The sequence below is a fragment of the Sapajus apella genome, unplaced genomic scaffold, assembly GCF_009761245.1.
Source record: "Sapajus apella isolate SASKATOON/1434 unplaced genomic scaffold, GSC_monkey_1.0 scaffold87, whole genome shotgun sequence".
Taxonomy (NCBI): domain Eukaryota; kingdom Metazoa; phylum Chordata; class Mammalia; order Primates; family Cebidae; genus Sapajus; species Sapajus apella.
In genome coordinates this window covers 2,266,643-2,294,298 of record NW_022437027.1, presented here as the reverse complement: position 1 = coordinate 2,294,298, position 27,656 = coordinate 2,266,643, and the positions used below count along the sequence as shown (strand labels likewise).

Genomic DNA, 27,656 nt, shown 5'->3' with positions numbered 1-27,656 from the left:
TGTGTGTGTGTGTGTGTACACACAATGCATACATATATATATACATATATAATACATACAGTTCAGTCCTCTTGCTCAGATTCCCGGTAAGGTCTTTGACCTGCAGGGGGATCCTTTGTCTTCTCTCTTTCTCTCTCTCTTTTTATTTTTCTTTTTGAGACTGAGTCTCGCTCTGTTGTCCAGGCTGAAGTGCAGTTGCGCGATCTCAGCTCACTGCAACCTCCACCTCCCAGGTTCAAGCGATTCTCCTGCCTCAGCCTTCTGAGTAGCTGGGATTACAGGTGCCTGCCACCATACCCAGCTAATTTTGGTATTTTTAGTTGAGACAGGATTTGGCCATGTTGGCCACGCTGGTCTTGAAGTTTTCTTGGCCTCAAGTGATCCCAAAGTCTCAGCCTCTCAAAGTGCTGGGATTACAGGCATGAGCCGCCGTGACCAGCCTTGACTAGGTATTTTATTCTGGCTTTCAGCTGGTGCTTTCTTTTGTTGAAATTGTTCATTACTGGGCTATGGGCAACCACAGATATAAACAGTAGGGAGAAGGTTATTTTACCTTTTTGTGGCCCAGTTTCCAGATCATAAAAATTACTGAAATGTTTTTATGAGATTTGTGTAACATACTATTTGTAAAGCACGCAGCACAGTGCCTGGCATAAAGGCACTGTGGCCTTCAATAAACATAATCTTTTTTATATTTATTTGAAGGCACAGGGCCTTCAATAAATATAATGATTTTTAAATTACAATTTTTTTTCCCTTTAAATAGAGTCTCTGTCCCCCAGACTGGAGTACAGTGACATGATCACAGCTCATAGCAACCTCAAACTCCTGGGCTTAAGTGATCCTCCCACCTCTGCCTCCTGAGTAGCTTAGACCTTTAGTTACAGGGTCTCACTGTATTGCCCAGCTGGTCTCCAGTTCTTGGCCTCAAGCAATTGTCCCATCTCTGTATCCCAAAGTACTGAGATTACAGGAATGAGCCACTCATCTTACCAGTACATATGATCTTAATTCAATGAGTAATTATTAAGGAACTTCTCTATGCCAGGCACTATGCTAGAAATATGTCTTGAATAAGGAATAGTTTCTTAACAGAAGAATCTATTCTGAAGAAGGAAGGAAGGAAGGAGAAATAAAGAAAAAGAAAGAAAGAAAAGAGAAAGAGAAAGAAGAGAAGAAAGGAAAGAAAGAAAGAAAGAAAGAAAGAAAGAAAGAAAGAAAAGAAAGAAAAGAAAGAAGAGTCTCTACCCTTTTGGGTTTTATATATTCTGGGGAGATACAGACAGGTAAACTGTGAGGATAACATACTGTGATAAGTACTACCAGATGTATAATTAGAGATTCTTTTAGAAGCACATTAGAATGGCTTCAAGTTCAAAGTTGGAGCTCAGGGCTCCCAGAGTAAAGGGATACCAAAGCTGAGGCCTGTAGGGTGAGTTGGGATGAGCCAGAAGAAGAGGAGGGATGCCTGGCACTTCCAGAGAATCTCAGAGGAATCTGGATGGTTGAAACCAAGAATGGCAGACCGAGACTATGGTGAGAGTTACAGCTACAGAGGAAAGCCCAAAATCCATCAGTAAGGGCCCTATCAACAGTTGGGGATTTAAAACCTTATCTTAAAAGGGATGTTCAGCCATTAAAAATTGGTAATCGGGGCTAGACATCACCCTAAAGGGCCCCAAATTTCATGGAGGGGTAGTCAGTCATGTCAGTGCTGCAAAACCTGGGTCCAATCACATGAGAACTGAAATATTTCTGTGTGATTTACAAGGAGGTCATTAGTGATCTTGTTAAAAGGAGTTTTCAAAAGACAGTAGAGGTAGAAGCCAGATGATGTTGAGTAGTGACATTTATTGGAAATGAAAACGGTTACAGCTCGTCAGTAGAACAGATGTTCCACGTGGGGAGGGAGTATTGTCTACTGTGTTTTTTGTCAAATCCCTAGTACTTAAAGCCTGGCATGTAGTTGACACTTGCAGACACAAGTATTAAGATTTGCTGAACAAATGAAGTAACTGTGTAGAACATTTGTTCCTGAAGAGAAAGGTAGACCTATACCTTGCTGGCTTGAAGGATTGAGAATGGGTGGATTTTATAAGGAGTGGGCAATCATGTTTAAATGCTAACAGAAGAGGAGCCAGAGAAACAGTAGTCAGAGGGGTGCAAAAAAGAAGGGAAGTTCAGAGGAACGAAACTCTAAGGAGGCAGGAGGGGCAGGACCCCAAGTGCAGGGGAGGGGTGAGCGTGGGGTGAGGAAGGCCACCTCAGGCTCCCACGGAAAGACAGGGAGAAAGGATGGGTGGCCTCCACGGGGACAGCGGTCAGTGGCAGAGGCTGAGGACATTTTGTTTGGAGGTTTCATTTTCTCTTGAAATGGGGGTGAGATTGTTGACTGAGAATGGGAAGGAAGGAAGGAGAAGAGAGTAGAGAGTCAGTCTGAGACACAGTAGTCACTATGCTAAGAGGAGTGGGAGTTTGCTGGGAACACAGAAGAATTGCCAGCTAGTGTGGAGGTACTTCTGAGACTGAACACCATTCATCTGTAGTTCCACAGCCCTGGGCTATGATGCCTTTCCCTCTTCTCACTCCACATCACTCCCTTTACCTATCTTTTAAATATATTTTCTGTTTGTGGGTATATAGTAGGTGTATATATTCATGAGGTGTGTGAGATATTTTGATACAGGAATGCAATGCATAATAATCACATCAGGGTAAATAGGATATGCATCACTTCAAGCATTTATCCTTTCTTTGTGTTACAAACAATTCAGTTATACTTTTAGTTATTTTTAAATGTGCAATGAATTATTATTGACTGTAGTCACTTTGTTGTACTATCAAGAATTAGATCTTCGGCCGGGTGCGGTGGCTCACACCTGTAATCCCAGCACTTTGAGAGGCCGAGGTGGGTGGATCACCTGAGGGCAGAAGTTTGAGACCAGCCTAGCCAACATGGCAAAACCCTGTCTCTACTTACAGTACAAAAATTAACTGGGCATGGTGGTGGGCACCTGTAAACTCAGCTACTTAGGAGGCTGGGGCAGGAGAATTGCTTGAAACCGGGAGATGGAGGTTGCAGTGAGCCGGGACTGATCCACTGTACTCCAGCCTGGGTGGTAAGAGCAAGATTCTGTCTCAAATAAAACAAAACAAAAAACAAAACAAACAAAACAAAACAAAACTAGATCTTCATTCTATCTAATAATGTTTTTTTTTTTTTTTTTTTTGAGACGGAGTTTTGCTCTTGTTACCCAGGCTGGAGTGCAATGGCGCGATCTCGGCTCACCGCAACCTCCGCCTCCTGGGTTCAGGCAATTCTCCTGCCTCAGCCTCCTGAGTAGCTGGGATTACAGGCATGCGCCACCATGCCCAGCTGATTTTTTGTAGTTTTAGTAGAGACGGGGTTTCACCGTGTTGACCAGGATGGTCTCGATCTCTTGACCTCGTGATCCACCCGCCTCGGCCTCCCAAAGTGCTGGGATTACAGGCGTGAGCCACCGCGCCCGGCCTCTATCTAATAATTTTTTTGTGTTCATTAGCATCCCCCCTTGTTCCCTACCACCCTTTCCAGCCTCTGATAATCATTGTTCTATTCTCTATTTGCAAGAGTTCAATTGTTTTAATTTTTAGCTCCCACAAGTAAGTGAGAACATGACAAGTTTGTCTCACTGTGCCTGGCTTATTTCATTTAACATAATATCCTTCAGTTTCATCCATGTTGTTGCAAATACCAGGATCTCTCTATTTTTTAAAATATTATTATTATTATTATTATTATTATTTTGAGACTAAGTTTCGCTCCTGTTGCCCAGGCTGGAGTACAGTGGTGTGATCTTGGCTTACCGCAACCTCTCCCTCCCAGGTTCAAGTGATTGTCCTGCCTCAGCTTCCCAAGTAGCTGGGATTACAGGCATGTGCCACCATGCCCGGCTAATTTTGTATTTTTAGTAGAGATGGGGTTTCACCATGTTGGTCAGGCTGGTCTTGAATTCCTGACCTCAGGTGATCTGCCTGCCTCGGCCTCCCAAAGTGCTGGAATTACAGGCATGAGTCACCATGTCTGGCCTAAATATTACTTTTAAAACAAAATTGAAATAGAGGTGAGGCCTCACTATGTTGTCCAGGGTGATCTTGAACACCTTGGCTCAAGTGATCTGCCCACCTCTGCCTCCCAAAGTTCTGGGGCTACAGGCATGAGTCACCTTGCCTGGACCTCGCTTTGTCACCCAGGATGGAGTACAATGGCACAATCTCGGCTCACTGCAACCTCTGCCTCTTGGGTTCAAATGATTCTACTGCCTCAGCCTCCAGAGTAGCTGGGATTACAGGCCATGCCACTACTCCCAGCTAATTTTTGTATTTTTAGTAGAGACAGGTTTTCACCATGTTAGCCAGGCTGATCTTGAACTCCTAACCTCAGGTGATTCATCCATCTCTGTAGTGGCTGACGCCTGTAATCCCAGCACTTTGGGAGGCTGAGGCGGGTGGATCACCTGAGCTTAGGAGTTTGAGACCAGCCTGGCCAACATGGTGAAACCCTGTCTCTACTAAAAATACAAAAAATTAGCCAGGTATAGTGGCACATGCCCTCAATCCCAGCTACTCTGGAGGCTGAGGCAGGAGAATCGTTTGAATCCTGGAGGCGGAGGTTGCAGTGAACTGAGATCATACCATTGCACTCCAGCCTGGGCAACAAGAGTGAAACTTCGTCTCAAGTCAAAAAAAAAAAAAAAAAAAGAAAGAAAAAAAGAAAAAAAAAGCATGAGCCACTGCGCCCAATCAGCCTCGTTCTTTTTTATGGTGAAGTGGTAGTCCATCGTGTATATGTACCACACTTTCTTTATCCATTCATCTGTTGATGGACACTTACGTTGCTTCCAAATCTTGGCTTTTGTGAATAGTGCTCCAATATACATGGGACTGCAGATATCTCTTTATATATTGATTTGCTTTCTTTTGGGCATATACCTAGTAGTGAGATTGCTGGATCGTATGTTAGGTCTATTTTTAGATTTTTTTTTTTGGAACCTTCAAACTATTGTCCCATAGTGACTGTATATTACATTCTCACCAACAGTGTGCAAGGGCTCCCTTTTCTCCACCTCCTCACCAGCATTTGTTATTGCCTGTCTTCTGGTTAAATGCCATTTTTACTGGGGTGAAATAATGTCACTGCAGTTTTGGTTTGCATTTCTCTGATGACCAGTGATGTTGTGCACCTTTTCATAAGCCTATTTGCCATTTGTAAGTCTTCTTTTGAGAAACGTCTATTTAAAGCTTTTGTCTATTTTTAATCAGTTCATTAAATACTTTCCTAATGAGTTCTTTAAGCTCCTTATATATTCCGGTTACTAATCCTTTGTCGGATGGATAGTTTGCAAATAATATTTACTATTTTCTGGGTTGTCTCTTCACTGTGCTGTTTCCTTTGCTGTACAGAAGCTTTTTATCTTAACGTGATTCCATTTGTCCATTTTTGCTTTGGTTGCCTGTGCTTATCGGGTATTGGAAAATCCTTTCAATATTGGCCCAGACAAATATCCTGGAGAGTTTCCCCAATGTTTTCATTTAGTAGGTTCATAGTTTGAGGTCTTAGATTTCAGCTTTTAATTTATTTTGGTTTGATTTTTGTATATGGTCAGAGATGGCTGTAGTTTCATTCTTCTGGATATGGATATTCAGTTTTCCCAGCACCGTTTATTGAAGAAACTGTCATTTCCTCCATGGTTGGTCTTGATATTTTTGTCAAAAATGAGCTCACTGTAGATACATGAATTTACTTCTGGCTTTTGTATTCTATCCCATTGGTCTATGTGTCTGTTTTTATGCCAGTACCATGCGATTTTGGTTACTATAGCTCTGTAGGAAAATTTAATCAGGTAATGAGATTCTTTCAGTTTTGTTCTTTTTGCCCAAGATGGCCTTGGCTATTCTGGGTCTTTCGTGGTTTCATATGAATTTTAGATTTATTTTTTATATTTCTGAAGAATGTCATTGATCTTTCAATAGGGACTGCATTGAATCTGTAGTTTGCTTTTCGTGGTATGAACATTTTAATAATAGTGATTCTTCAGTCAGTGAACAGGGAATATCTTTTTATGTATCCTCTTTCATTTCTTTCGTCAATGTTTTATAGTTTTCATTGTAGCAATCTTTTGTTTCTTTGGTTATTTCCTAGGCATTTTATTTTATTTGTAGCTATTGTAATTGGGATTGCTTTCTCTTTTTTTTCCAAATAAAGAATAATCTTTGTTTAGAAAAATCTGTGTAAGAAAATTTTATTACCTAACCGCTCACAAATACCTTGACGTTCTGTGACAAATCTAAATAGATCCTGATTTCTCCACCACGAACAAATTCTGCTTTTCTAAATTTGTCGCCATCATAAATACCCTACAGGGCCAACAATTTATCCCCCTAAGCTTCCTGGTCTTCTGATGACATTAAATTTTCTGAGGAACCGTTAATAAAAATCAGAACAAAAGGATACGGACGCCGCGGTCTGTATTTCATTTCAGGGTGGAGTTCGTGCAAAACCCATTTATTCTCCAGCTGGTGGAGCTGAGACTGCTGAAACCGGGTAAGAGGCTGAGATGTGGAACTTGTAGTACATATGCAAGGGAAATCCTGCCATTGCCACCAACTGAGCAGGCCTAGAGACACCCTGCTCAACCTGCGTACCGCCTCTTCCGTTTTTGGGAGCTGTCAGCTCGGGATTATTTTCTTGATTTCTTTTTCAGATTGTTTGCTGTTGGCATATAAAAAAGAAACTGATTTTTGCGTGTTGATTTGTATCCTGCATGTTACTGAATTTGTTTTTCATTTCGAACAGTTTTTTCTTTTGGGGAGTATTTAAGGTTTTTCCAAATATAAGATCATAACATGTGTAAATAAGGATACTTTGACTTCTTCCTTTCCAATTTGGATGTCCTTTGTTTCTTTCTCTTGTCTGATTGCTCTAGCTAGGATTTCTCCCCTTTATTTAATTCTTTACTACCTAAATAAATGTTTCATTTTGACCTACTAAAGAAGCATACAGATTTATTTCACTTACCTCAGTCAAGGAAGTTACTGTTTCATTTAGTAATATGCATATAAAGCTCCTCCATGCCTTTTCATGTCTTGGCAGCTTTTTTTTTTTTTTTTTTTTTGAGATGGAGTCTGGAGTGCAGTGGCAAAATCTCAGTTTACTGCAACCTAAGTCTCCCAGGTTCAAGCAGTTCTCCTGCCTCAGCCTCCCCAGTAGCTGGAATTACAGGTGTGTACCACCATGGCCCTCTAGTTTTTTTGTTTGTTTGTTTTGTTTTGTTTTTGTATTATTAGTAGAGATGGGGTTTTGCCACATTGGCCAGGTTGGTCTTGAACTCCTGACCTCAGGTGATCCGCCTGCCTTGGCTTCCCAAAGTGCTGGGATTACAAGCGTGAGCCATCGTGCCTGGTAGGGTCATTTCTTTTTAGTGCTAAATAATAGTTCATTGTCTGGATGTACCAGTTTATCCATTCACCTACTGAAGGACATTGTGGTTGCTTCCAAGTTTTGGTAATTATGAATAAAGTTGCTATAAGTATCCATGTGCAGGTTTTTGTGGAGACATAAGTTTTCAACTCTTTTGGGTGAATACCAAGCAGTGAGATTGCTGGATCACATGGTAAAGACATGTTTAATTTTGTAAGAAACTGACAAATTGTCTTTCCAAAGTGGCTGTCCCGCTTTGCATTCCTACTGTCAGTGAATGAGAGCTCTTGTTACTGTACACTCTCACCAGCAATTGATGTTGACCTTTGGTTTGCAACTTGTATTTTGCCACGTCTGGCAATGACAGCATCGAATGCGATAGAATTATGAGTGATTTTTCTTGTATTTTTAAACTATATTTATATAAGATTCTTTAATAGACAGGATCTAATAAATTTTATTTAAAATACATGGCAGTGCTGGGCATGGTGGCTCATGCCTGTAATCCCAGCACTTTAGGAGACCAAGGCCGGAGGATCGCCTGAGGTAAGTTCCAGATCAGCCTGATCAACATGGTGAAACTCCTTCTCTACTAAAAATACAAAAATCAGCCAGGTGTGGTGATGTGCACCTCCAGTCCCAGCTACTTAGGGGACTGAGGCAGGAGAATGGTTTGAACCCGGGAAGCGGAGGCTGCAGTGAGCCAAGATTGCACCATTTCACTCTAGTCTGGGTGACAGAGAGAGACTCTGTCTCGAAAAATGTATAAATAAATAAATAAATAAATAAAATACATGCCAGACCACTACACACCTTTTAGAATAGCAAAAATTCAAAACACTGACAATATCCATTGCTGGTGAGAGTGTGAACAGGAGCTCTCATTGCCAGTGGGAATGCAAAGTGGTACAGCCACTTTGGAAAGACATTTAGTCAGTTTCCTACAAAACTATATGTATCCTTACCATATAATACAGCAATCTTACTCCTCCATGTTTACCCAAAGGAGTTGAGAACTATGTCTCCACAAAAATCTGCACATGGATATTTATGGTAGTTTTATTCATAATTAACCAAACCTGAAGGCAACCACAAAGTCCTTTAGTAGATGAATGTGTAAACTGTGATACATCCAGACAATGAAATATTATTGAGCATTAAAAAAAAAAAGCTATCCAGGTGTGAAAAGGCACAGAGGAACTTTAAATGCATATTATTGGCCAGGCTCACACCTGTAATCCTAGCACTTTGGGAGGCCAAGACAGGAGGATCACTTAAGCACAGTTGATTGAGACCAGTCTGGACAACATAGACGACGTCTCTATTTTAAAAAAGAAAAAATCCATATAAATACATATTACTAAATGAAAGAGACAATCTGAAAAGACTACATACTACATGATTTCAGCTATGTGACATTCTGGTGAAGGTATATTGTGGTGAAAGTCGACTGGGTAAGGTGGCTCACGCCTGTAATCCCAGGACTTTAGGAGGCTGAAGCAGGCAGATCACTTGAGATCAGGAGTTGAAGTTCAGCCTGGCCAACATGGTGAAACTCCATCACTACTAAAAATACAAAAATAAGCCAGGCATGGTGGCACACGGCTGTAATCCCAGCTACTCGGGAGGCTGAGGTACGAGAATCATTTGAGCTTGGGAGGCGGAGGTTGCAGTGAGTCAAGATCAAGGATTGAGCCACTGCACTTCAGTCTGGGTGATGGAGTGAGACTCTGCCTAAAAAAACAAGAAACAAAACTGTGGTGAAAGTGAAAAGATCAATGGCTGCCAGGGGTTGGGGGAAGAAAGTAATGAATAATAGGCAGAGCACAGAAGATTTTTAGGGCAGTGAAACTATTCTGCATGACATTATAGCAGTGGATACATGTCATTCTGTCTTTGTCAAAATTCACAGGATGCATAACACCAAGAGTGAACCCTAATGTAAACTCTGAATTTGGGTGATTGAAAAAACAAGCATGGTGGATATACATGTATGTAATCTATCTGTCTATGTATCTATCATCTCTCTAAATATATATTGAAACAGCCATATCTACTGTCACTCTCCTCAATGAGTTTCTCTTTAGAGATAGAATGAGGAAAAGAAATAAGATCTATCTTGATTTGCTAAGAAAATGTGGCAAATTTCTTTACACCTGCCCCATTCAGCCACCTGTGGGTCTCATTGGGACTATTTATGTGCCTCCAGTTCTCCACAGAGCCCTGCAATGGAGCCCTTTGGCCCCACGGTACACTGTCCTCAGCACTCACAAAGGTACCCTGGGTTATTCACAAGTCTGGCTGGCTTTTTTTTGTCGGGGGTGGGAGTGGGGAGGGGATGGAGTTTTGCTGTGTTGCCCAGGGTGGGGTGCAATGGTGTGGTCTTGGCTCACTGCAACCTCCACCTCCCAGGTTCAAGCAATTCTCCTGCCTCAGCTTCTGGAGGAGTGGGGATTACAGGTATGCACCACCACACCCGGCTAATTTTTGTATTTTTAGTAGAGACGGGGTTTCACCATGTTGGCTAGACTGGTCTCAAATTCCCAACCTCACGTAATCTGCCCGCCTAGGCCTTCCAACGTGCTGGGATTATAGGCATAAGCCAACACACCTTGGCCAGTTTGGTTGATTTTTAGAGCCGTGGTCAGCATTGGTGTGGGGTCCTGGAGGGGACTGCACTCAGGGAACGCTCACTGACTGGCACTAGGGGGAGAGCCAACCTCATCTGCTTACTCTGTACATATTAAGTATATCCAGGCAATTCAAACACAGTACACAGGGCTAAAAGAGAATGCCCACAGGAGTGAACAAAAATCAGGCACTTTAAGACTAACTTTAAAAAAAAATTTTAAAACATTTGTGACAATCTTTTTGTTTTGGAGATGGAGTCTCATTCTGTCACCCAGGCTGGAGTGCAGTGGCCCAATCCCGGCTCACTGCAACATCCAACTCCCAGGTTCAAGGAATTCTCCTGCCTCAGCCTTCTGAGTAGCTGGGATTACAGGTGCCTGCCACCATGCCCAGATAATTTTTGTGTTTTTAATAGAGACAGGATTTCACCATGCTGGCCAGGCTGGTCTCAAACTCCTGACCTCGGGTGATCCATCTGCCTCGGCCCCTCAAAGTGCTGGGATTACAGGCATGAGCCACCATGCCGGGCCTGCAACTATCATTAACTACACATAAGATTTTACATTAATGTTAAATAATTAAAATATTATTAGAAGCTTATTTAGTATTATTTAATTAATTAACGTTAAATGTTAATTAATTAGTGTTAAATAATATAAGATAAGCTTTAACATTAATGTTAAAATCTTTGAAAATACACGTGTCAAGAAATATCAGAAACCCATTGTAGCTCTTGCTAAACTTTTCAGAAGTTCTTAAGCAGGTGCTATTCGGGAAAAGTTTTCTGAATAGTCATATTTTAATTTTTTGTTTAATAGATGGAGTCTAGCTATGTTGCCCAGGCTGGTCTCAAACTCCTGGGCTCAAGAGATCAACCCACCTTGGCATCCCAAAGTGCTGGGATTACAGGCTTGAGCCACTGCACCCAGCCCCTAACAGTCATATTTCAAAAATTCAGTTTTTCTTTCCTTAGATGTTCTTGGTCAGTGTTGGCTGTCCTCAGTTTTCACTTCTTCCTAAAGTTGTTTTAGTTTTTGGGGAAGGTTTTCTTTCCTGTCAGTAAATGTTTATTTTTTCAGGCTGATTGGTGATTAGAAGAGTACATCGGAGATAGTGTAGATAAAAAGAAAGTTGTATATTTAAATTTGGAGAGGCTTTTGAAATAGATACAATAGAAACAGTCACCCCCAGCCGCTGTGGTGATGGATCTTGCCCAAAAGTCTCACAGAGGTGACTCACTCAGGCAAGAATTTGCTTAAGTTCACAAGGCTTTATGTAACAGGCACAGATGTCATGTTCATGTTGCCAGTACGCCAAGGAGAAGCGTCAGTGCTCTGGTGATCACTACAAAAGTGAGTGGCAGAACTGGAGGATTTGCCTGCATTAGCGTTACTGTTATTGTTCTAACAATTTTGAGTTCTTACTGATTTCTTTTTTGTTTTAATTTTTAATGTAATTATATTTATTTTACTCATGAAATTTCATAATAACTTTATGTAATATGTGCTGCTTATATTTTCTTTGTACACTTGAGGTTATGCCAGTTGAACCCCTGGCTTCCTTGACTGTAAAGCCCAACCAATTACTGACCGAACTGCACTTTAATCCAGCGGTCCCCAACCTCTGGGCAGTGCACTGGTACCAGTCCATGGCCTGTTAGGCACCGTGCCGCACAGCGGGGGTTGAGCAGAAGGTGGGCAAGCATTAACCCTGAGCTTCACCTCCTGTCAGATCAGTGGCAGCATTAGATTCTCATAGGAGCCTGAACCCTATTGTGAACATGTGAAGGATCTAAGTTGCATGCTCCTTATGAGAATCTAACTAATGCCTGATGACCTGAGATAGTATGATTTCATCCCAAAGCCACCCCCCTCACCCCGGGTCTGTGGGAAAATTGTCTTCCATGAAACCGCTCCTTGGTGCCAAAAAGGTTTCAGACCACTGCTTTAATCCACCAAACTGGTTAGATTAAATACATGGTGCATTAGTGAGGGTTCTGCAGAGAAACGAACCAACAAGATCTATATTTATCTGTATCTATGTCAATATCAATATTCTATACAAGGAGATATATAGATATAAATATAGATATAAATATAGATATATATCTCCTTGTATAGAATAGCTGTATATATCTATATCTATCTATAGATATATCTATATCTCTATATCTATAGATATATCTATATATAGATATCTATATATTCTCCTTGTATAGAATAGCTGTATATATCCATATATCTATATCTATAGATAGATCGATAGATATCTATATAGATATAGATAGATATAGATATCTATATAGATAGATATCTAGATAGATATAGATATAGATATCTATATATATCTATATCTATCTATATCTATATCTATCGACCTATATAGATATAGATATAGGTATATACAGCTATTCTATACAAGGAGAATATGTGTATATTGGAGATATATATATATATATATATATATATGTATATATATATGTCTCCTTGTATAGAATATAGAGATTTTACATAAGGAATAGGTGATTATGGAGGCTGACCAGTCCCATGATCTACAGTCAGGAAGCTGGAGACCAGGAGAGGCAAGGGTATAGTTCCAGTCTGAAATCCAGCAGGCTCAAGACCCAGGAAGAGCTGAGTTTCAGTTTGAGTCTGAAGGTGAAAAAAAAAAAAATCAGTTTCAGGCCAAAGCAGTCAGGCAGCAGGAGTTCCCTCTTAGCCCTTTTGTTGAGTTTGTCTTCCATTGAGTGGGTGACACCCACCCACATGAGTGAGGGCCATCTGCTTCACTCAGTTTCCTGATTTGAATGTGAATCTCAACCAGAAACACCCGCACAGACCCTCTGAGAAAAGTGTTTGGCCTAATGTCTGGGAACTCTGACCCAGTCAAGGTGACACACAAATTAACCATCACATATGGCTACATAAAAGGCCTGGAAAAATTTCCACTGATTGACGGTTACCACACCACAAAGAGAATAGATTGTAAATGGTTTGACCTGCTATAAGTGTGGTCAGAATGATCCTGTGACATTTGGAATGTCACATGGGTGAGGACCTCAGGTTGGGCCATGATGAAGGGTAATCCTCACAGTACAGAATGGGGTAGGAGAGGGAGGCATGGCTCCTGTTGTACCTTTTTAGGTAGAGGGCAGTGGCAGTGGTGCCAGCCTAACTCTGTCTGGTTGCTTACACACGTGGCTGTACCTGAGATGTGCCTGTGTCACAAGAGGCCCTTAGGCTCTGAGGAAGCCAAAAGCAGAGCTCTGGGGATAGGAGGAGAACTAGGGGTCACATGTCCCTCTGCAATATTCCATCTGCATGCCCTCGGCCCTTGGGGAATTTTTGTAACCTCACAAAATTAGATAGAAGGTGAGAACATGAAACCCGACAGCAGATGCAATATGCAATTGTGGAATTGAAATTATCATTTCGTTTATTCCACAACATTATAAAAATCTTGGATTTTTCAAGATGGAAACTGTATTAATTTGCTAGGGGTCACCATAACAAAATATAAACTGGGTGGCTTAAATGACAGAAATTCGTTGTCTTATAGTTGTGGGGGCTAGAAGTCTGAGATCAAGGTGTGGGCAAGATTGGTTTCTTCTGTGAGCTGTGAGGGAGCAACCTGTTCCGTCCCTCTCTGCCGGCGTCTTGTGCTTGCTGGCATCTCTCACGTTCCTCAGCCTCTGCAGTGTCACCCCGATCTCTGCCTTCATCTGCCCATGGCTTTCCCCTGTCTATGTCTGTGTCCAGGTTTCTTTATATAAGGATACCAGTTGTTTTGGATCAGGGGCCCACTCTATTCCAGTATGACCTCATCTTAACAATTCTATCTACAATGACCCTGTTTTCAAATAAGGTCACATCCTGAGGATCGAGGAGTCAGGACTTCAGCATATGAAATTTGGGCCCAGTAAGGAAAAAGTAGCCATTTCTAAATAGGCAGGTAGGAAAGCTCCACTCTGATGAGGAGAAAATCTTTTTCATTTCATATTGTCTTTGGAATCTGGTGATATTTCATATTTATCACATAGTCAACTTGGACTATTTACATTTCAAGTGATAAGTGGCTGTTTGTGCCAAGTAGCTACCATTTTAGACAATATAGGTGAAAAGGCACCTTAGTACTGTTTGTTGAGGGCAGGTTATGAAAACGCTTATCAACATGGCTGTGCATGCCTATAGTCCCAGCTGCATAAGAGGCTGAAGTGGGAGGATTGTTTGAGCACAAGAGTTTGAGGTTGCAGTGAGCTATGACCACGCCACTGCATTCCAGCCTGGGAAACAGAGTGACACCCTGTCTTAAAAAAAGAAAACACTTAACCCACTCCTATGCCCACTGTGTAAAGGTTTTCTCATGGGGATGAATACCTTGCAATTTCAGTTTTGTACGCGTATCAGCGGCCTGCAGCTTCCCACAGACATCTCTTTACGTGACACCAGGGAAGTCCCAAAGCAGGTGAGGCAAGGTGCTGTCAGATTACGGTTGCTTAAAGTCTGGATATCACAGCAAAAACTAGAGTAGAACTGGGCAAAGAAGAAATAGGATAGGTTACAAGATATAACTAGCAAGTCAGGAGGAAGTTAAAATTGAAAAATAAAGAGATACCATTTTTTTATCCTATCAAATTGACTAAGAGTAAAAAGCCCATTTAGGAGAAACTGAACAAGAGCTCTGGGAATGAATGCAGAGGAGTCCAGAAACACTAGGTAGATAAGATCCATAGGGCGAGGCTACAGGAAGTAAGGGAAAGGCAGGCGTCCCACCTGCCTCCAGCCTGAGTCACTGAAAGCATTCTTTTGCCATTAGCTTTGTTACAGAGAATACGGGAAAGAGAGCTAGCTTTTCAGAAGCAAGAACAGATTAGGAATGTGGAGTTAAAGATTTGCATTTGGGTACTCACTTCAGCAGTGCATATACTAAACCTGGAACGATACAGAGAAAATTAACATGGCCCCTGCTCAAGGATGACACACAAATTTGTGAAGAAAAGGAAAGTTGTATTTGGAACTTGTTAGTGAGACACAGGTTGTGAGTCACTGCAAATAAACAGCAGCTGAAACCTTCTCCAGAAGGACAGTGAGGTTTTAAAAGGACATAGGGGAACTTCTTCAAATGCCAATTTTGAAGGATTGTCTGAAGGTTGGGGCTAGTGGTAGGAGGAAAATGAGGACATCAGAGTGTCATAGATTGGGGGGATACTTTCAAAAGAGTGAGTTAACTCAGCTGAATGCTGCAGAAGGGTGGAGTGGTAAGAATGTCACGAAGAGGTCATTCAACTTATTTAATAGAAAATTGTTTGAGACTTTTGAGGGAGAAATATCTACAAAGTAAGATGAGCAAAAAATATATTACATAGGGTTGGAATAAATAATACCTGCCCATATTGAAGGAATCACAAAATTACCTTTATGTTAATGAAAGGAAAGAAAAATAACAGTCTGTGGTAGGAAGTAAATTTGATGAGATGGACATTGAAATCTGAAATTGTGAATACGTTTTTCTTAGAAATTTAATAAACATTACAATTAATTCTTCTTAATTTTAACAATTTTTTAAAATTAAAAAAATTAAATTTGATTTAAATTTTAAATTAAAATTTTTGTGAATTAAAACTAATTTTAATAATTTTAAAATTAAAATTTCATATAATTAAAAAAATTTAGCCAGGTGCAGTGACTGATGCCTGTAATCTAGCACTTAGGAAGACTGAGGTGAGAGGATCACTTGAGCCCAGGAGTTTGAGAGCAGCCTGGGAAATATAGTGAGAATCATATCTCTACAAAAAAAAAAAAAGTTTACCAAGCAAATGGAGAGCAAAAAAAAGCAGGAGTTGCAATTCTTGTCTCTGATAAAATAGACTTTAAACCAACAAAGATAAAAAGAGAAAAAGAAAAACATTACATAATGGTAAAAGGATCAATGTAACAAGAAGAGCTAATGATACTAAATATATACGCACCCAATACAGGAGCACCTAGATACATGAGGCAAGTTCTTAATAACTTACAAAGAGACTTAGACTCCCACACAATTATAGTGGGAGACTTTAACACCCCATTGTGAATATTAGACAGATCAACAAGACAGAAAATTAACAAGGATATCCAGGACTTGAACTCAGACCTGAACCAAGGAAACCTAATAGACATCTACAGAACTCTCCACCCCAAATCCACAGAATATACATTCTTCTCAGCACCACATCACAACTATTCTAAAATTGACCACATAATTGGAAGTAAATCACTCCTCAGCAAATGCAAAAGAATGGAAATCATAACAAACAGTCTCTCAGACCACAGTGCAATCAAGTTAGAACTCAGAATTCAGAAACTAACTCAGAACTGCACAGCTTCATGGAAACTGAACAACTTGCTCTTGAATGTTGACGGATAAACAACCAAATGAACGTAGAAATAAAGATGTTCTTCAAAACCAACGAAAACAAAGACACAACATACCAGAATCTCTGGGACACATTTAAAGCAGTGTCTAGAGGAAAATACATAGCAATAAATGCCCACATGAGGAGCAAGGAGAGATCGAGAATCGACAATCTATCATCAAAATTGAAAGAGCTAGAGGAGCAAGATAAAAAAAAACTCAAAAGCTAGCAGAAGACAAGAAATAACTAAGATCAGAGCAGAACTGAAGGAGATAGAGACACAAAAAACCCTTCAAAAAATCAATAAATCCAGGAGCTGGTTTTTGAAAAGATCAACAAAATAGACAGACCACTAGCCAGATTAATAAAAAAGAAAAGAGAGAATAATCAAATAGATGCAATAAAAATGATAAAGGGGATATCACCACAGATTCCATAGAAATAAAACCATCATCAGAGATTATTACAAACAACTCTATGCACATAAACTAGTGAACCTGAAAGAAATGGATAAATTCCTGGACACTTGCCTCCTCCCAAGCCTAAACCAAGAGGAAGTCGAAACCCTGAATAGACCAATAACAAGGTCTGAAGTTGAGGCAGCAATTAAGAGCCTACCACCCAAAAAAAGCCCAGGTCCAGATGGGTTCACAGCCGAATTCTACCAGACATACAAAGAGGAGCTGGTACCATTTCTTCTGAAACTATTCCAAACAATCCCAAAAGAGGGAATCCTTCCCAAATAATTTTATGAGACCAACATCATCCTGATACCAAAACCCAGCAGAGACTGAGCAAGAAAAGAAACTTCAGGCCAATATCCATGATGAACATAGATGCAAAAATCTTTAATAAAATACTGGCAAACCGATTGCAACAGCACATCAAAAAGCTTATCCACCATGATCAAGTAGGATTCATCCCGGGGATGCAAGGCTGGTTCAACATACACAAGTCTATAAACATAATTCACCACATAAACAGAATCAAAGACAAAAACCACATGATTATCTCAACTGATGCAGAGAAGTCCTTTGACAAAATTCAACGGCCGTTTATGCTAAAAACCCTCAATAAACTAGGTATTAACGGAACGTATCACAAAATAATAAAAGCTATTTAGGACAAACCAACAGCCAATATCATACTGAATGGGCAAAAGCTGGAAACATTCCCTTTGAAATCTGGCACTAGACAAGGATGCCCTCTCTCACCACTCCTATTCAATACAGTATTGGAAGTTCTAGCGAGAACAATCAGGCAAGAAAAAGAAATAAAGGTTATTCAAATAGGAAAGGAGGAATTCAAATTGTCTCTATTTGCAGACGACATGATTGTATATCTAGAAGACCCCATTGTCTCAGCCCAAAATCTCCTGAAACTGATAAGCAACTTCAGCAAAGTCTCAGGATACAAAATCAATGTGCAAAAATCACGAGCATTCCTATACATCAATAACAGACTTAAAGAGAGCTACATCAAGAACGAACTGCCATTCACAATTGCTACAAAGAGAATAAAATACCTAGGAATACAACTAACAAGGAACGTAAAGGACCTCTTCAAGGAGAACTACAAACCACTGCTCAATGAAATAAGAGAGGACACAAACAGATGGAGAAACATTCCATGTTCATGGTTAGGAAGAATCAATATCATGAAAATGGCCATACTGCCCAAAGTAATTTACAGATTCAATGCTATCCCTATCAAGCTACCAATGACCTTCTTCACAGAACTGGAAAAAGCCACCTTAAACATCATATGAAACCAAAACAGAGCCTGCATAGCCAAGTCAATTCTAAGCAAAAAGAACAAAGCAGAAGGCATCACACTATTGGACTTGAAACTATACTACAAGGCTACAGTAATCAAAACAGCATGGTACTGGTACCAAAACAGAGATATAGACCAATGGAACAGAACAGAGGCCTCAGAGGCAACACAGCTTATCTACAACAATCCAATCTTTGACAAATCTGACAAAAACAAGCAATGGGGAAAGAAGTCCCTGTTTAATAAATGGTGTTGGTAAAACTGGCTAGCCATGCGCAGAAAGCAGAAACTGGACCCCTTCCTGACACCTTACACTAAAATTAACTCCAGATGGATTAAAGACTTAAACAGAAGACCTAACACCATAAAAACCCTTGGAGAAAATATAGGCAAAATCATTCAGGCCATAGGCGTAGGCAAGGACTTCATGACCAAAACAACAAAAGCATTGGCAACAAAAGCCAAAATAGACAAATGGGACCTAATCAAACTCCTCAGCTTCTGTACAGCAAAGGAAACAGTCGTTGGAGTGAACTGGCAACCAACAGAATGGGAAAAATTTTTGCAGTCTACCCATCTGACAAAGGGCTGATATCCAGAATCTACAAAGAACTAAAACAGATTTACAAGAAAAAAACAAACAAGCCCATTCAAAAGTGCGCAAAGGATATGAACAGACACTTCACAAAAGAAGACATACATGAGGTCAACAAACATGAAAAAATGCTCATCGTCACTGGTCATTAGAGAAAGGCAAATCAAAACTACCTTGAGATACCATCTCAAGCCAGTTAGAATGGCGGTCATTGAAAAATCTGGAGACAACAGATGCTGGAGGGGATGTGGAGAAATAGGAACACTTTTACACTGTTAGTGGGAGTGTAAATCAGTTTAACCATTGTGGAAGACAGTGTGGCGATTCCTCAAGGACCTAGAAATAGAAATTCCATTTGACCCAGCAATCCCATTACTGGGTATATATCCAAAGGATTATAAATCGTTCTACCATAAGGACACATGCACACGAATGTTCATTGTAGCACAGTTTACAATAGCAAAGACCTGGAACCAATCCAAAGGCCCATCAATGATAGACCGGACAGCAAAAATGTGGCACATATACACCATGGAATACTGTGCAGCCATCAAAATTGATGAGTTCGTGTCCTTTGTAGGGACACAGATGAACCTGGAAACCATCATTCTCAGCAAACTGACACAAGAACAGAAAATCAAACATCGCATGTTCTCACTCACAGGTGGGTGTTGAACAATGAGAACACTTGGACACAGGGAGGGGAGCATCACACATTGGGATCTGTCGGGAGGAAATAGGGGAGGGACAGTGCGGGGTGGAGAGTTGGGGAGAGATAGCATGTGGAGAAATGCTATTTCTCCATTGGCAGCAAATCACACTGCCATGGAAAGCAGCAAATCACACTGCCATGTGTGTATCTATGCAACAATCTTGCATGCTCTTCACATGTACCCCAAAACCTAAAATGCAATAAAAAAAAGTTAACTAGATGTGGTGGTAGGCACCTGTAGTCCTAGCTACTTGAGAGGCTGAGGTGTGAGGGTTGCTTGAACCCGGGAGGTTGAGATTGCAGTGAGCCGAGACTGTGCCATTGTACTCCAGCCTGGGCAACAAGAGCAAAATTTATCTCGAAACAAACAACAACAACAACAACAACACACATGGAGCTACATCAAACTGAAAAGCTTCTACACAGCAAAGAAAATAACCAACAAAATGATACATGAAAAGACAATCTGCAGAATGGGAGAAAATATTTGCAAACAATTTATCTGGTTAATACCTAAAATATATAAGAAATTCCACCCACTGCCTCAAAGAAGAAAAGAAAAAAAAAAGAAAAAAGAGAAAGAAATTTATACAACTCAATAGCAACAAAACAAAACAAAAACCAAGGTAATCTGATTAAAAGATAGACAAAGGACCTAAAAGATATTTTTCCAAGGAAAACATACTAATGGACAACATATGAAAAGGTGCTAAACTTCACTAATCATCAGGAAAATGCAAATCGAAACCACAAAGAGATCTAACTTCACACCTGTTTAGGATAACTGTTAACAAATAGTTGAGAGGCAACAAGTGTTGATGGGTATGTGGAGGAAAGGAAACCCTTGTACACTGTTGATGGGAATGTAAATTGATATAGCCATTAGGCAAAAAAGTATGGAGAGTCCTCAAAAAATTAAAAATAGAGGCAAGGGATGGTGGCTTATTCCTCTAATCTCAGCACTTTGGAAAGCTGAGGCATGAGAATCACTTGAGCCCAGGAGTTTGAGGCTGCAGTGAGCTATGATGGTGCCACTGCTCTAACCTGGGTGAATGAATGAGACCTTATCCCTAAAAAACAAACAAAAAGGAAATAAAGTCAGTATCTTGAAGTGATATCTACATCCCCTTGTTCATTTCATTATAATTCACAATAGCCAAGATATGGAAACAGTCTAAGTGTTCATTGATAGATAAATGGATAAGGAAAATCACACACACACACACACACACACACACACACACACACACACACACAGTGAAATATTAGGCTTAAAAGAGGAGATCCTGCCATTTTTGACAACATAGATGAACTTGGAGGACATTATGTTAAGTGAAATAAGCCAGACAGACAAATATTGTATGATCTCATTTATACGTAGACTCTAAAAAAAGTCAATCTCATTGAGAAAGAGAGTAGAACAGTGACCACTAGCTGCTGTGGGGTGGGGGAAATAGGATGTGTTGGTCAAAGGTTACAAACTTTCATTTATAACATGAATAAATTTTGGAGATCTAATGTACAGTATAGTGACTTTATAGATAATAACGCTGTATTGTTTACTTAAAAATTGCCAGGAGTGTAGGCCTTAAGTGTTCTTATCACACACACAGGCAATGTATATATATATGCTGATGGATGTGTTAATTAATTTGATTTTGGTAATTATTAAACAAAATATATGTATATCAAATCAACAGGTTGAACTGTTGAATATATGCCATTTTTATTTGTCAATATACCTCAATAAAGCTGAAAAAAAAAGAAATACAACATGAGTCAAATGTGAGTCACATAGTAATTCTAAATGTTTTAATAGTCACATGAAAGGAGTAAAAAAAGTAAAATGAATTTTTTTTTTTAAAGATGAGGTTTCACCATATTGGTCAGGCTGGTCTCGAACTCCTGACCTCAGGTGATCCACCCACCTCAGCCTCCCAAAGTGCTGGGATTACAAGCGTGAGCCACTGTGCCCGGCTAGTAAAATTAATTTTAATAACATGTTTTATTTACTAGTATATTAAAATCATTACCATTTAAATATGTATTCAATATAAAATTATTAATGAGATATTTTACTTCTTAAAAAATATTAGGTCTTGAAACAGGTATATATTTTACACTTATAAGACATCTCTGTTTGAACAGGCCACACATTTCAAGTGCTCAGTGGGTACCATATAAGACAGTGTATCTTTAGGTCACTGTGGTCAATAGAAAAACAAAATATGTGAAAATTTTTATTATAACAACTGAATTTATGATTTTGCTGAATTAAAGGCAAAGAAATAAAATTTTATGAAATAAACATACTACAAAATGATTTATATGGTATATGTATCTTCATTTTATTATTCACCCACACATCAACAGAATACTCAGATATACACATATGTGAATATATTAGTTGTTTTCGATGCTTTTCAGGTACATAAAAAGCATAGCTTTACATGTTTTTTTACTTAGTAACTATAAAGTTATATTTATCAAGGTAGGGGCCTAAAACATGAGAGTGTCATAGGTTGAGGAGATAGTTTCAAAGGAGTGAGTTTGACTCAGCTGAATGCTGCAGGAAGCATTATAAAACAAAGTAAACTGCTTACTTTAAAAACAAATAAATAAGCAACTGAATTTATAAATTTATTTTTAAAGTAACCAGTTTTTGTTTTATTAGGGGGGGTTGATTGGGTGTTTTGCTTTGTTTTAGAGTCGAGATTTTGCTCTGTCATCCTGGTTGGTGCAGTGGAATGAACATAGCTTACTGTAGCCTTGAACTTCTGGGCTCAAGGAATCCTCCTACCTTAGCTTCTGGAGTAGGGAGGACTAGAGGTGCATGCTGCCCCACCTGGTTAACATTTTATTTAAAAGGTTGCTATGCCAGGAACAGTGGCTTATGCCTGTAAACTCAGCACTTCGGAGGCTGAGATGGGAGGATTCTTTGAGGCCAGGAGTTAAAGACCAACCTGGTCAACATAGGATACCCCATCTCAAAGAAAAAAAGAATTTGCTACCTTGATTTCCAACATTTAAATATTTGGGTATATGATATGTGGGCATTCATCTATAACCTTGCCACAGGCCCTGCAAAGGTTGGACATGGTCCTGGCTTGGAACTCTGCTCTCAAATGTGGGCATGACTCATTCTCTCACTCCTTTGAGAATGAGCTCAAATTTCCTTTTGTCAGTGAGAACTGAAACTGTATACACCCACATAGCTTACTCTATATAATTTACAGGCTTTTGTTATTCTAGGTTTCATCAACATAGCTTTACTATTCTAGGAAACTCTTGCTGAAGAAGAAAAAAATTGTGAATAAAATTATCATTCATTTCAGCAATGTCCTGAAAGCCCATCAACTCTTCATGAAAAGCATCAATTTGTTCCTCCAGTCATGGGAGCCATATCAAAACTACAGTTGAAATCCCAAGACTACTTGAACCCAAGTCTCTTTTTGAAAATGTTGCCTTCACATCTTCACTTTCCTGTGACCACAAATCTTAAATTACTAAGTCATAATCCTTACAGAGACTTAATTAAGCACGAACATTGGATAAGATCTGCCTTAAACTGACTCAGAGTCCCAATAAATATCCCGACTTTGTCCTCCTGCTTCTGAGATGCTCTAAGACTCTGTGGGATAGTACTCTCTTACCGAGATCAGTATACGTTCAGCTTTGTCTTTTTCACAGGTTGTCTTAGTGACATTTTGGTGAGTCAGCATTCAAGATCAGTAAGTCTTTTGCTGAACATTTTTTTTTTTTCTTTTTAGAGGGAAGTCTTGCTCTGTCACCCAGGCTAGATGGCAGTGGCACAATCTCTGCTCACTGCAACCTCCCAGGTTCAAGGGTTCAGGCGATTCTCCTGCTTCAGCCTCCCAAGTAGCTGGAATTACAGGCAGCTGCTACTATGCTTGGCTAATTTTTGCATTTTTAGTAGAGACGGGGTTTCGTCATGTTGGCCAGGCTGGTCTTGAACTCCTGACCTCAGGTGATCCGCCCACCTCAGCCTCTCAAAGTGCTGGGATTTACGGGAGTAAGCCACCATGCCCAGCCTGGTCTTGAACTCCTGATCCCAAGTGATTCATCTGCCTTGGCCTCCCAAAGTGCTAGGATTACAGGTGTGAGCCACTGCACCAAGTCTACTCAAATTGTTTTAAATAAGAGGATGTTAATCAAATTTTCTGTTCAGGTGATTGTTCAAAAGCTAAAGCATTGTATCAGAGCTTATTTCAGTAAGAGTAGCCAGGGATGCGAAGGATATTCTAATCATAAATCTTTCTGATGGTCTGGTTTGATCTCAGAGAAGTGAAATTAATAACACATCAGGGTATAAAGAGCATATTCTTTCCAAACGAATATCATTTCTCATAAAGGAGTTTTTGCAGAAAGTTAGCAACTTCTCTGGAATTAAAGGGACATCACTCTTACCCAGGCTGGAGTACAGTGGCAAGATCATAGTTCACTGTAGCCTTGACCTTCTAGGCTTAAGCAATTCTCCTGCTTCAGCCTCTTGAGTAGCTAGGACTATAGATGCATACCACCACACTCGGATAATTTTTAAATTTTTAATTTTTTGTAGAGACAGGGTCCAACTATGTTGCCCAGGCTGGTCTCGAGCTCCTGGGCTCAAGCAATTGTCCACAGGCTGCAGCTTTAATTCATACAGAATTGTCCTCAAAGAAGATTATAGTCTGGGCTACATTTTGGGCTTATTTCCCTTTCTTCTTTATGGGGGAATGTTCAATCTGTAATTTTCTGAGTTACTCATGAAAGGCTTCTGAAAGTCTGTCAGGCTTTTTTAAAGTCTTGAATTTAAGATGAAGACTTGTTGAAATTGGTCTAGGACATCTGCTTTGATAAGGAGTCTTGACAGCCAATCAAAAGACAGCAGGTTTTCAGCTTCTCTTTTTAGAACCAAGACTATCTTGAATTTACTCTCTATGAATAGGATTTTCCTGTTCATCATTTAACACGGAAAGACAAAAGGGATGGAACAGGGTGAACTGAAGCTCACAAGGACATGGTTGAAGAATCATGGGTGTACAAGCAAACTTCAATGTAGGAAAAAAAGAATTATGGGTGAAGGCAAAAGAGAACTGAGGAAAAGACCTGAATCAATAGAACGGATGTTGAGTATGTATTACTCAGGGTCCAATAAGGAAAAGAGAAACCATAACAATTATTTTAACAAAGGAAGTTTAACATAGGGAATTGAGTCAGGCGCAGTGACTCACGCCTCTAATCCCAGCCCTTTGAAAGTCCGAGGCAGGAGGATCACTTGAGGTCAGGATTCGAAACCAGCCTGGCCAACATGGTGAAACCCCATCTCTACTAAAAATACAAAAATATTAGCTGGGCTTGGTGGTGGGTGCTTGTAATCCCAGCTACTTGGGAGACTGAGGCAGGAGAATTGCTTGAACCTGGGAGGCAGAGGCTGCAGTGAGCCAAGATCATGCCACTGCACTCCAGCCTGGGTGACAGAGTGAAACGTGAAACTCCATCTCCAAAACAAAACAAAAAAAAAAAAAAGGTGGGGGAATTGGTTAAAAGAGTATTGGAGGGAATTCAGATTACACAGAGAGTAACTGCAGGAAGCAGCTTACATCCTATAGTACTGGTAGAACCAAGAGGAAAGACTGGGGTTCTCAAAAGCTTACAGGCTTGGAGGAGAGGTACCATTAGAGCTGCTTGGTGTGTGCTGGTATCTCTTGGCTTGTGATGGATATGATTATGAGGCTAGTTCTGATAGGTGGAAAAAAGCTAGAATCTGGAATCATTTGCTTCTGCAACCAACTGTGCTTCTGGGGCAAGGATGCATTTCTGGGGAGACCAGAAAATATTAGAAAGCAAATAGAAAATGATGAATTCCTTTTCCCTCTTCCTGCTTTCTTGTCTCCCTCTAGCTTCTTCTACCAGCAGAACCTAACAGGAAAACAGATGGTAAAGGAGAAAAGTGTTTGCAGAATCCTAGTCCCAGCATCACAAAGCTAGAAGAGAAGGTTTGAAGCTGAGAGACAATAGCTTAGTAACTAACACAGAGATGCCACATGTGGATAAAAAAAGGAGAAGAAAAATCTAAAGACTGAGTTATGAGAGAAAAACTGGGAGCCAGAGAAATTAAAACTCAGTTTTAATTTCATGATATGACAAGCTGCGTGCCAATTTTTTCTATTAAGATAATATATTCAGTGTTTTGAGAATTCCAGGCATTTGAAAATGTTTTCGACAAGAAGAACATAAAAAAAGGACACAGAGCCATTTGAAAAATTAGTTTTTGACTATAAAAATATTAGCTATGTGAAGTAATAAATATGCTGATTGGCTATATCTAGTCATTCCACAATGTATATATACTTCAAAACATTGTGTTGTACATGATATGTATAATTTTATCTGTCAATTAAAAAATAAGGTATTTATTAAATTAATACATGGAGAGACATACAATGTTCATAGATTGAAATATCCAGAATAATAAAGATGGTTTTTGCTGTCCGGCTGGGTGCAGTGTCCCTGGGATGGCCCTGCAGTCTACATAGCTAGTGCCCTGGTGATTGTGGCACAGCTGCTGTGCAGCTGCCTGAGGGGAGGTGGTACATTCCCAGAGCCGGATCCCCACAAGTGAGTGGAAGATCAGCAGGCAGGGAGGGTCTAGTGGAGAAGCCATGGAGAATAAAGGCCTGGAAATCTCCCAGACAGACCTGAAGTTACAGACCCACCCCCCACACCATGGGAAAGATGTGTAAGTATTGCAGCTTGGACACCAATACTAAGTCATGAGTCTTTCTATGGAATAAAATCTACTGCTGCATCTGCCTGGCCCAGATCACCTATTCTAAACACCTCCAACCTGTCCTACCACCTGGAAAAGATGACCTCCAGGAGTTTTACAGTCACCCAGCAGATGTGGGAAGCCTTCACTCCCACCTCCTCCAAACCCAAGCCCAAGTCGTCCCAGCAACTGGCACAGGACCTGCTGGCCACTAAGGCTGACCACGGTGATAGGAGCAAGCAGTAGCAGGAGCTGATGGCCACCGTCCCTGGACTCATCTGCAAGAGGCAAGGACATCCAGAGAGGACGAGTTCACTTCCAAGGTACTGCTGAAGATGGCCGACCCCAGGTACCAGCTCCTGAGCTGGAAGTACATCTCCACCGAGGCCATCCCTGAGAAGCACGGAGGGTCAGAGAGGTAATTCTGAAGAAGCTGGCCAACGCCTTGTGGTGTGGCATCTCCAGGGACAAGTGGAGGAGCGAGAACCAGAACTGAGCCTTGGTGACATTGGCTGTCCACTTCCTGGGTGTCAGCTCCCCCATTTGCCTGTACGTGGGTTCCAGGTGCCTGAAGGCCTTTGAGGTGCCCGAAAAGAACATAGCAGAAACCATCATGCCAGTGCTCTTCATCAAATGGGGCATCCGCTCAAGGAGTGCAGGGCCACCGTCAGCTATGGCAAGGACATCATTAAGGTGTGCTTCTTGCTCAACATTGCCGTTCAAATGCCTTGCCTGTGCAGACCTTCAATGCTGGCATCCAGCAGGCTTTATAGCTCCCTAAGCTGGACAGCTCCCTAAGCTGGAGAGCCTGCTCTCTTGGTGCTGCCCACTAGTGGACTACTTCCAGCAGCCCACCGTGGACATGTTCTTGTGAAGAAGCAGAAACAGCAAAACAAGGGCACTGCATGCTGGTGAGCAACCGTCTCCTGGTGGGGAAGCATGCTTGCCACTCAAGGAGGAGCAGTGCATCATCCCTGGTGTGTCTGAAGATAGCAACAGTCATGACCCAATGTTGGAGGCCACCAAGTGGTCCACCATCCAGGGGGCTGGATAAATTCCTGCAGCTCTGCAAGCAAGTGGCCGAGATGCTGTCTGCTTTGAAGTGTCCCACCATCAGCATCTTGAAGCTGCTGTTTCATATGCTGCTAACCAACCATGTTCAACAAGGAGACCAACTCCAAGGAGATCCCCATGGCCAAGAAGGTGATTGCTAAGGAGCTCTCCAAGACCTGCCAGGAGACGGCTGAGATGGGCATATTTCCGAATGTCACCATCTTTCTGGACCCAAGCTACAAGAGGCTGCCCTTTCTGTTTGCT

The 27,656-nt window shown here is 40.7% G+C and overlaps 1 non-coding gene and 1 pseudogene across 1 annotated transcript; one reads left to right on the top strand and one right to left on the bottom strand.

The window, feature by feature from the left end:
- The window catches only part of LOC116534375, a 14,993-nt pseudogene extending 7,164 nt beyond the window's left edge, over positions 1–7,829 (bottom strand).
- Positions 7,830–14,991: 7,162 nt separating this feature from the next.
- Positions 14,992–15,098, top strand: LOC116534476. Its single transcript, XR_004261744.1, has one exon. It is a non-coding gene; the product is annotated as a U6 spliceosomal RNA (small nuclear RNA).
- Positions 15,099–27,656: the final 12,558 nt, after the last annotated feature.